Consider the following 11189-nt stretch of genomic DNA (forward strand, 5'->3'; position numbering starts at 1 on the left):
ACACGCACACACTATATAGACTTACATTATAGACACTATAAACACAGCACACACTATATAGACTTACATTATAGACACTATATACCCAGCACACACTACATAGACTTACATTATAGACACTATATACACAGCACACACTACATAGACTTACATTATAGACACTATATACACAGCACACACTACATAGACTTACATTATAGACACTATATACACAGCACACACTACATAGACTTACATTATAGACACTATATACACAGCACACACTACATAGACTTACATTATAGACACTATATACACATCACACACTATATACACAGCACACACTACATAGACTTACATTATAGACACTATATACACAGCACACACTACATAGACTTACATTATAGACACTATATACACAGCACACACTATATAGACTTACATTATGACACACACACACACACTACATAGACTTACATTATAGACACTATATACACAGCACACACTATATAGACTTACATTATAGACACTATATACACAGCACACACTACATAGACTTACATTATAGACACTATATACACAGCACACACTATATAGACTTACATTATAGACACTATATACACAGCACACACTACATAGACTTACATTATAGACACTATATACACAGCACACACTATATAGACTTACATTATAGACACTATATACACAGCACACACTACATAGACTTACATTATATACACTATATACACAGAACACACTACATAGACTTACATTATAGACACTATATACACAGCACACACTATATAGACTTACATTATAGACACTATATACACAGCACACACTACATAGACTTACATTATAGACACTATATACACAGCACACACTATATAGACTTACATTATAGACACTATATACACAGCACACACTACATAGACTTACATTATAGACACTATATACACAGCACACACTATATACACAGCACACAGTATATAGACTTACATTATGACAAACACACACATAAACACACACACTACATAGACTTACATTATAGACACTATATACACAGCACACACTACATAGACTTACATTATACACTATATACACAGCACACACTACATAGACTTACATTATAGACACTATATACACAGCACACACTACATAGACTTACATTATAGACACTATATACACAGCACACACTATATAGACTTACATTATAGACACTATATACACAGCACACACTACGTAGACTTACATTATAGACACTATATACACAGCACACACTATATAAACAGCACACACTATATAGACTTACATTATAGACACTATATACACAGCACACACTATATAGACACTATATACACAGTACACACTATATAGACACTATATACACAGCACACACTATAGACTTACATTATAGACACTATATACACAGCACACACTATATAGACTTACATTATAGACACTATATACACAGCACACACTATATAGACTTACATTATAGACACTATATACACAGCACACACTATATAGACTTACATTATAGACACTATATACACAGCACACACTATATAGACTTACATTATAGACACTATATACACAGCACACACTACATAGACTTACATTATAGACACTATATACACAGCACACACTATATAGACTTACATTATAGACACAGCACACACTACATAGACTTACATTATAGACACTATATACACAGCACACACTACATAGACTTACATTATAGACACTATATACACAGCACACACTATATAGACTTACATTATAGACACTATATACACAGCACACACTATATAGACTTACATTATAGACACTATATACACAGCACACACTACATAGACTTACATTATAGACACTATATACACAGCACACACTATATACACAGCACACACTATATAGACTTACATTATAGACACTATATACACAGCACACACTATATACACAGCACACACTACATAGACTTACATTATAGACACTATATACACAGCACACACTATATAGAATTACATTATAGACACTATATACACAGGACACACTACATAGACTTACATTATAGACACTATATACACAGCACACACTACATAGACTTACATTATAGACACTATATACACAGCACACACTATATACACAGCACACACTATATAGACTTACATTATAGACACTATATACACAGCACACACTACATAGACTTACATCATAGACAATATATACACAGCACACACTATATAGACTTACATTATAGACACTATATACACAGCACACACTATATAGACTTACATTATAGACACTATATACACAGCACACACTACATAGACTTACATTATAGACACTATATACACAGCACACACTACATAGACTTACATTATAGACACTATATACACAGCACACACTACATAGACTTACATTATAGACACTATATACACAGCACACACTATATATACTTACATTATAGACACTATATACACAGCACACACTATATACACAGCACACACTACATAGACTTACATTATAGACACTATATACACAGCACACACGATATACACAGCACACACTATATAGACTTACATTATAGACACTATATACACAGCACACACTACATAGACTTACATTATAGACACTATATACACAGCACACACTATATACACAGCACACACTATATACACTATATACACAGCACACACTATATACACAGCACACACTACATAGACTTACATTATAGACACTATATACACAGCACACACTACATAGACTTACATTATAGACACTATATACACAGCACACACTATATACACAGCACACACTACATAGACTTACATTATAGACACTATATACACAGCACACACTATATACACAGCACACACTACATAGACTTACATTATAGACACTATATACACAGCACACACTATATAGACTTACATTATAGACACTATATACACAGCACACACTATATACACAGCACACACTATATAGACTTACATTATAGACACTATATACACAGCACACACTATATACACAGCACACACTATATAGACTTACATTATAGATACTATATACACAGCACACACTATATAGACATACATTATAGACACTATAGACACAGCACACACTATATGGACTTACATTATAGACACTATATACAAAGCACACACTATATAGACTTACATTATAGACACTATATACACAGCACACACTATATAGACTTACATTATAGGCACTATATACACAGCACACACTATATACACAGAACACACTATATAGACTTACATTATAGACACTATATGCACAGCACACACTACATAGACTTACATTATAGACACTATATACACAGCACACACTATATACACAGCACACACTACATAGACTTACATTATAGACACTATATACACAGCACACACTATATAGAATTACATTATAGACACTATATACACAGGACACACTACATAGACTTACATTATAGACGCTATATACACAGCACACACTACATAGACTTACATTATAGACACTATATACACAGCACACACTATATACACAGCACACACTATATAGACTTACATTATAGACACTATATACACAGCACACACTACATAGACTTACATCATAGACACTATATACACAGCACACACTATATATACTTACATTATAGACACTATATACACAGCAAACACTATATAGACTTACATTATAGACACTATATACACAGCACACACTACATAGACTTACATTATAGACACTATATACACAGCACACACTACATAGACTTACATTATAGACACTATATACACAGCACACACTATATATACTTACATTATAGACACTATATACACAGCACACACTACATAGACTTACATTATAGACACTATATACACAGCACACACGATATACACAGCACACACTATATAGACTTACATTATAGACACTATATACACAGCACACACTACATAGACTTACATTATAGACACTATATACACAGCACACACTATATACACTCTATACACAGCACACACTATATACACAGCACACACTACATAGACTTACATTATATACACTATATACACAGCACACACTATATAGAATTACATTATAGACACTATATACACAGGACACACTACATAGACTTACATTATAGACACTATATACACAGCACACACTACATAGACTTACATTATAGACACTATATACACAGCACACACTATATACACAGCACACACTATATAGACTTACATTATAGACACTATATACACAGCACACACTACATAGACTTACATCATAGACACTATATACACAGCACACACTATATAGACTTACATTATAGACACTATATACACAGCACACACTATATAGACTTACATTATAGACACTATATACACAGCACACACTACATAGACTTACATTATAGACACTATATACACAGCACACACTACATAGACTTACATTATAGACACTATATACACAGCACACACTACATAGACTTACATTATAGACACTATATACACAGCACACACTATATATACTTACATTATAGACACTATATACACAGCACACACTATATACACAGCACACACTACATAGACTTACATTATAGACACTATATACACACAGCACACACGATATACACAGCACACACTATATAGACTTACATTATAGACACTATATACACAGCACACACTACATAGACTTACATTATAGACACTATATACACAGCACACACTATATACACAGCACACACTATATACACTATATACACAGCACACACTATATACACAGCACACACTACATAGACTTACATTATAGACACTATATACACAGCACACACTACATAGACTTACATTATAGACACTATATACACAGCACACACTATATACACAGCACACACTACATAGACTTACATTATAGACACTATATACACAGCACACACTATATACACAGCACACACTACATAGACTTACATTATAGACACTATATACACAGCACACACTATATAGACTTACATTATAGACACTATATACACAGCACACACTATATACACAGCACACACTATATAGACTTACATTATAGACACTATATACACAGCACACACTATATACACAGCACACACTATATAGACTTACATTATAGATACTATATACACAGCACACACTATATAGACATACATTATAGACACTATAGACACAGCACACACTATATGGACTTACATTATAGACACTATATACACAGCACACACTATATAGACTTACATTATAGACACTATATACACAGCACACACTATATAGACTTACATTATAGGCACTATATACACAGCACACACTATATACACAGAACACACTATATAGACTTACATTATAGACACTATATACACAGCACACACTACATAGACTTACATTATAGACACTATATACACAGCACACACTATATAGAATTACATTATAGACACTATATACACAGGACACACTACATAGACTTACATTATAGACGCTATATACACAGCACACACTACATAGACTTACATTATAGACACTATATACACAGCACACACTATATACACAGCACACACTATATAGACTTACATTATAGACACTATATACACAGCACACACTACATAGACTTACATCATAGACACTATATACACAGCACACACTATATATACTTACATTATAGACACTATATACACAGCAAACACTATATAGACTTACATTATAGACACTATATACACAGCACACACTACATAGACTTACATTATAGACACTATATACACAGCACACACGATATACACAGCACACACTATATAGACTTACATTATAGACACTATATACACAGCACACACTACATAGACTTACATTATAGACACTATATACACAGCACACACTATATACACTATATACACAGCACACACTATATACACAGCACACACTACATAGACTTACATTATAGACACTATATACACAGCACACACTACATAGACTTACATTATAGACACTATATACACAGCACACACTATATACCCAGCACACACTACATAGACTTACATTATAGACACTATATACACAGCACACACTACATAGACTTACATTATAGACACTATATACACAGCACACACTACATAGACTTACATTATAGACACTATATACACAGCACACACTATATACGCAGCACACACTATATAGACTTACATTATAGACACTATATACACAGCACACACTACATAGACTTACATTATAGACACTATATACACAGCACACACTACATAGACTTACATTATAGACACTATATACACAGCACACACTATATAGACTTACATTATAGACACTATATACACAGCACACACTACATAGACTTACATTATAGACACTATATACACAGCACACACTACATAGACTTACATTATAGACACTATATACACAGCACACACTATATAGACTTACATTATAGACACTATATACACAGCACACACTATATAGACTTACATTATAGACACTATATACACAGCACACACTATATAGACTTACATTATAGACACTATATACACAGCACACACTATATAGACTTACATTATAGACACTATATACACAGCACACACTACATAGACTTACATTATAGACACTATATACACAGCCCACACTACATAGACTTACATTATAGACACTATATACACAGCACACACTACATAGACTTACATTATAGACACTATATACACAGCACACACTACATAGACTTACATTATAGACACTATATACACAGCACACACTATATAGACTTACATTATAGACACTATATACACAGCACACACTATATAGACTTACATTATAGACACTATATACACAGCACACACTATATACACAGCACACACTACATAGACTTACATTATAGACACTATATACACAGCACACACTATAGACTTACATTATAGACACTATATACACAGCACACACTATATACACAGCACACACTATATACACAGCACACACTACATAGACTTACATTATAGACACTATATACACAGCACACACTATATAGACTTACATTATAGACACTATATACACAGCACACACTACATAGACATACATTAACACACTCACACACACTTACTTACCACAGTCTCTTCCTCTGCGGTGCTTGTCTCTGGCAGCCTCCAGGACCTTAATCATGTGACTGTGATGTCACCACAGGTCCTACACCCTCTAGTTTCAGTTTTGCCGTTATCAGGCAGCTGCTGGAGGTTTAGACAGGAGGGACAATGTACAGCAGCACAGAGGAGCAGACTGTCAGGGAGACTCCAGCACCTGCCCATCACAATCTCTGACAGTCTGCTCTCTACAGCTGATGTGCTGTGCCCCTGTTCCCTGGCCGCAATTGACTCCCCCTGCACATTCCCCCCGCCTCTTCATCAGCACGTGGGACCGATGATCTCTAGAATGCGGCCGGCAGCAGCAGCCCTGGAGAGTTTTGTTTCACTTGTGTGCATGGGCCCCCTGCAAGTCTTGGGCCCCGGCCGACCGCCTGAAACGCCCATTTGGGGATCCGCCACTGCCAGCGATTATCCTCTTCAGCCAATCACAGGCTGTAGCGGCGATCACATAGATGAAACGTCATCCCAGGAGGCTGGCCTGCATGACGACGTCCTTCTTGGAGAACACTTCATCCCATGTGACCACCGCTCTGCCAGTCCAGGCTACAGCGGTCTCCAGGGATGAGATGTAATCCCAGGAGGCCGGCCTGCTCGGTGCTGCAGTCTTTCGCTAGGTCCTCCGGGGACACTCCACTAGGACCTCCGGGGACAGGTCTCTCCCCCACTGGGCCCTCCAGGGATAGACCTCGACTCAACTGGGTCCTCCATCAAATGAAAAGACCCCGCCCCCAATTAGTCTGCCAGAGACAGGCCCCGCCCCCACTGGCCATGCTCAGAATGTATACGATATATAATAATGTCACCTGACAGTGATGCTCCCAGCCGTCCATGGTCTCCCGCCACTCACTGATCTCCCTCTGTACAGCGCTCAGATTGGCCTGCAGGAGGCTCCACATGAAGGACACGTTACACCCGTTCACCCAGTTATGGTTAATGGAGATGGTGTCGTCCTGGAAGATCAGGGTCAGAAATCACACCCTATACAGTAACAGTGAGCAAGGAGAGATGGTAAGTGTCTATTAAAAGATAGTTGCCCATTTGGCCTAGAATGATAAAGAGCTTAATAAAATCTGTAAAAAGGTAATAAAATCAGCAAAAATGCAAAATGAAAGGCAGGTGGCCAATGATAGTAAATCAAATCTGCAAAAAATCTTCAAGTATGTAAATGAAAAAAAGCCAAGGTCTGAACATGTAGGACCCCTAAATAGTGGTAATGGGGAGTTGGTCACAGGGGATCAAGAGAAGGCAGTGTTACTAAACGGGTTCTTTAGCTCTGCATATACTCTGGCTGGAATTCCACTCCTAGAGGGAAACCAAAATCGCTACCTACCGGGGGGGGGGGGCGGGAGGCTGTGTGGTACCACCAGGGAGGGTGGCTGTGTGGCACTACCAGGGAGGAGGGGGTTGTGTGCCACTACCAGGGAGGAGGGCGCTGTGTGGCACTACCAGGGAGGGGGTTGTGTGGCACTACCATGGAGGAGGGGGTTGTGTGGCACAACCAGGGAGGGGGGCTGTGTGGCACTACCAGGGAGGGGGCTGTGTGGCACTACCAGGGAGGAGGGGGCTGTGTGGCACTACCAGGGAGGGGGCTGTGTGGCACAACCAGGGAGGTGGGCTGTGTGGCACAACCAGGGAGGGGGGCTGTGTGGCACAACCAGGGAGGGGGGCTGTGTGGCACAACCAGGGAGGGGGGCTGTGTGGCACTACCACTATCTACAGAGGGCACAAATTTTTTTGGGGTACAAACTGGGGGCCTAACTTCTATGTGGGGGCATAAGTAGGTCCTAACGTCTATATGGAGGCACAAAGTGACGTTTTCTACCATTTTACTGCCCCCGTGAGTTCCCCCGCAAAGGGGTCTACTAAGTCTGTGTCACCAAATAGCTCACATAAACCTAGACCCGGCCCTGATTGTATAATGAGAAAAAACAAAAGCTTATACTTACTCCCGGCCATAGTCATAGCGACGCATATTCTGTACTGAGCGCAGTCTGGCCTCAGGGGATGATGATACCATCCCATGTGACTGCTGCAGCCAATCAAAGGCTGCAGCGGTCACATGTACTACAGCATCATCACAGGAGGCCAGGCTGCGCTCAGAACAGAATACGCGTCGCTATGACTATGGTAAGTATAAGCTTTTTTAAAATGATTTCTGCGGTCTTTCCGCAGGAGATATACCGCCCGAAAAACTGCACTAAAATTTGGTGCGGTTTTTCAGGTGGAATTCCCTGTGGTTTCCAGGGCGGATACCACTGATGGTTATTTCACTGTGAGTGGGGGGCTGATGTTCTACAAGTGGTTTCCACCTCTGAGCTCCAATTGAAATTAATAGGACGCAGAAAATATTATTGTTATCAAACTGTTATTTTTTTTACTTTTTTTTTACACCTTTTTTATACTTTTTTTTACACTTTTTCCAAGTTCCACTAGGGGACTTGAAGTTCCAACTGTCTGATGATTTTTTTCTAATACATTTCACTACCTACGTAGTGCAATGTATTAGATCTGGCGGGGATCAAAGCTAATTTCAGTCCCTGCCATTACAGCCGGATGTCAGCTGTAAGATACAGCTGAGATCCGGCGATGATGGCACCGACTCAGCTTTTGAGCCGGTGCCAAACATTTGGCGTTTGGATACGGCAATTTGCGGGAAGTCATAGCTTTCCATGGCGTACCCATACGGCAAATGTCGGGAAGGGGTTAATGTAAGGATGTGTACACTTAATTGTGCAGCAACGCTTGTTGTCTCCATTCTATGTCAGTGTGGGAAGTAGATGTCCAGCCTTATGATTTTGTGATATGTGATAGACCCAGAATCCCAATCACCAAACCAAAGAATGCAAAATAAAGACACAAAACATTCTAATTGGGTGTTAAATGGTCAAAACTTTTATTATATTATATGACCAAACCCAAAATGGCAAACCTCCGACTCACGAAGAGTCACCCTCCAGCACGCAGGAAAGGAAAAACCCCCTGTGGGGGAAACCTCTAGGGAAACCATGGCTGGAGGATTGCCCTTCCTCTGGGCTTAGAAGGGGCCAAAATATCATTTGTAACAGAATTTGTACGTTTTCTCAGATTTTCAAGGAAAGACAATACAATGAACGAACGACATAAAACACATAAATCGGCTGATCTGGTTGGCTAGGCGGATGTCTCTCTTCCTGGGCACCCATTAAAATGAATGGGCGATCCACGGATGAGACGGGTCCTCCAGATGCCTCCTTGTAGCACCTGTCTCCGCTCCGGCTAATAGAGGGGGATCTCCTGCTGGAAACCCCCCTCTATTACAGACAACCCGTATGAAGAGGATGGCATCACTGTGATGAAGAAGTGGTCTGGGGTGAAGGGTTTCCCTGCTAGAACCTCCAAATTACATCAGGTCGGTATTGGTGGGGAAGTCAAGCTCAAGGTCCTCAGTCCCATCCAATATGGCGCTGAATGTGGCAGTAAAACCTTCTAATATGGAATCTTCTTTATGTCATAAACATTTGTATTTATGACATCAGCACCTTCATCATCATTACTACAGGAGTTTATTACCACTGCACAACTCATACATTGTGACGTCACCCACAGTGGTCTGAAGTGTTAACCCTTTACTGACTGGCAGTGTACTTACCACAGAGGCCATAAAGCTGAATAGAACATATCAGCGGCCATAAAGGAAAAGGGATAATGCAGGGAGCATCTCCGCACAAGAACTATCCATGACAAAGGGTTGTCCAGGATGAGAGAACTTGTCTGCTTTCTCCAAAAACCAGCACCACACCTGTCCATAGGTTGTGTGTGGTACTACAGCTCATTACCATTCACTTCAATGGAGCTAACCTGCAATACCAGATACAACCTGTGGATAGGTGTGGTGCTGTATTTGGAAGAAAGCAGACATATTTTTCTAATCCTGCACAGCTCCTGTTAGAAATAGTTCAAAAAAAGTGGGGGGAGAAGGAGAAGAAGGGGAGAGGGAAAGAAGAAATTAAAAAAAGGGAAAAAGAGGAACTCTGAGGTAAAAGAAACCAAACTAGACTGAAAGGAGTCTGCCGGAGGTGCCAGATGGAAA

The 11189-nt window shown here is 39.0% G+C and overlaps 1 protein-coding gene across 1 annotated transcript in view; it reads right to left on the reverse strand.

The window, feature by feature from the left end:
* The window catches only part of LOC142698109 (protein kinase C delta type-like), a 153905-nt gene extending 146725 nt beyond the window's left edge, over positions 1 to 7180 (reverse strand). The window contains exon 1 of the mRNA XM_075847793.1: positions 7085 to 7180. The gene's annotated coding sequence lies outside the window, so the exon portion shown is untranslated. The remainder of the gene's footprint in view (positions 1 to 7084) is intronic.
* Between the last annotated feature and the right edge of the window lie 4009 nt (positions 7181 to 11189).

The sequence above is a fragment of the Rhinoderma darwinii genome (assembly GCF_050947455.1).
Source record: "Rhinoderma darwinii isolate aRhiDar2 chromosome 12 unlocalized genomic scaffold, aRhiDar2.hap1 SUPER_12_unloc_11, whole genome shotgun sequence".
Classification (NCBI taxonomy): Eukaryota; Metazoa; Chordata; class Amphibia; order Anura; family Rhinodermatidae; genus Rhinoderma; species Rhinoderma darwinii.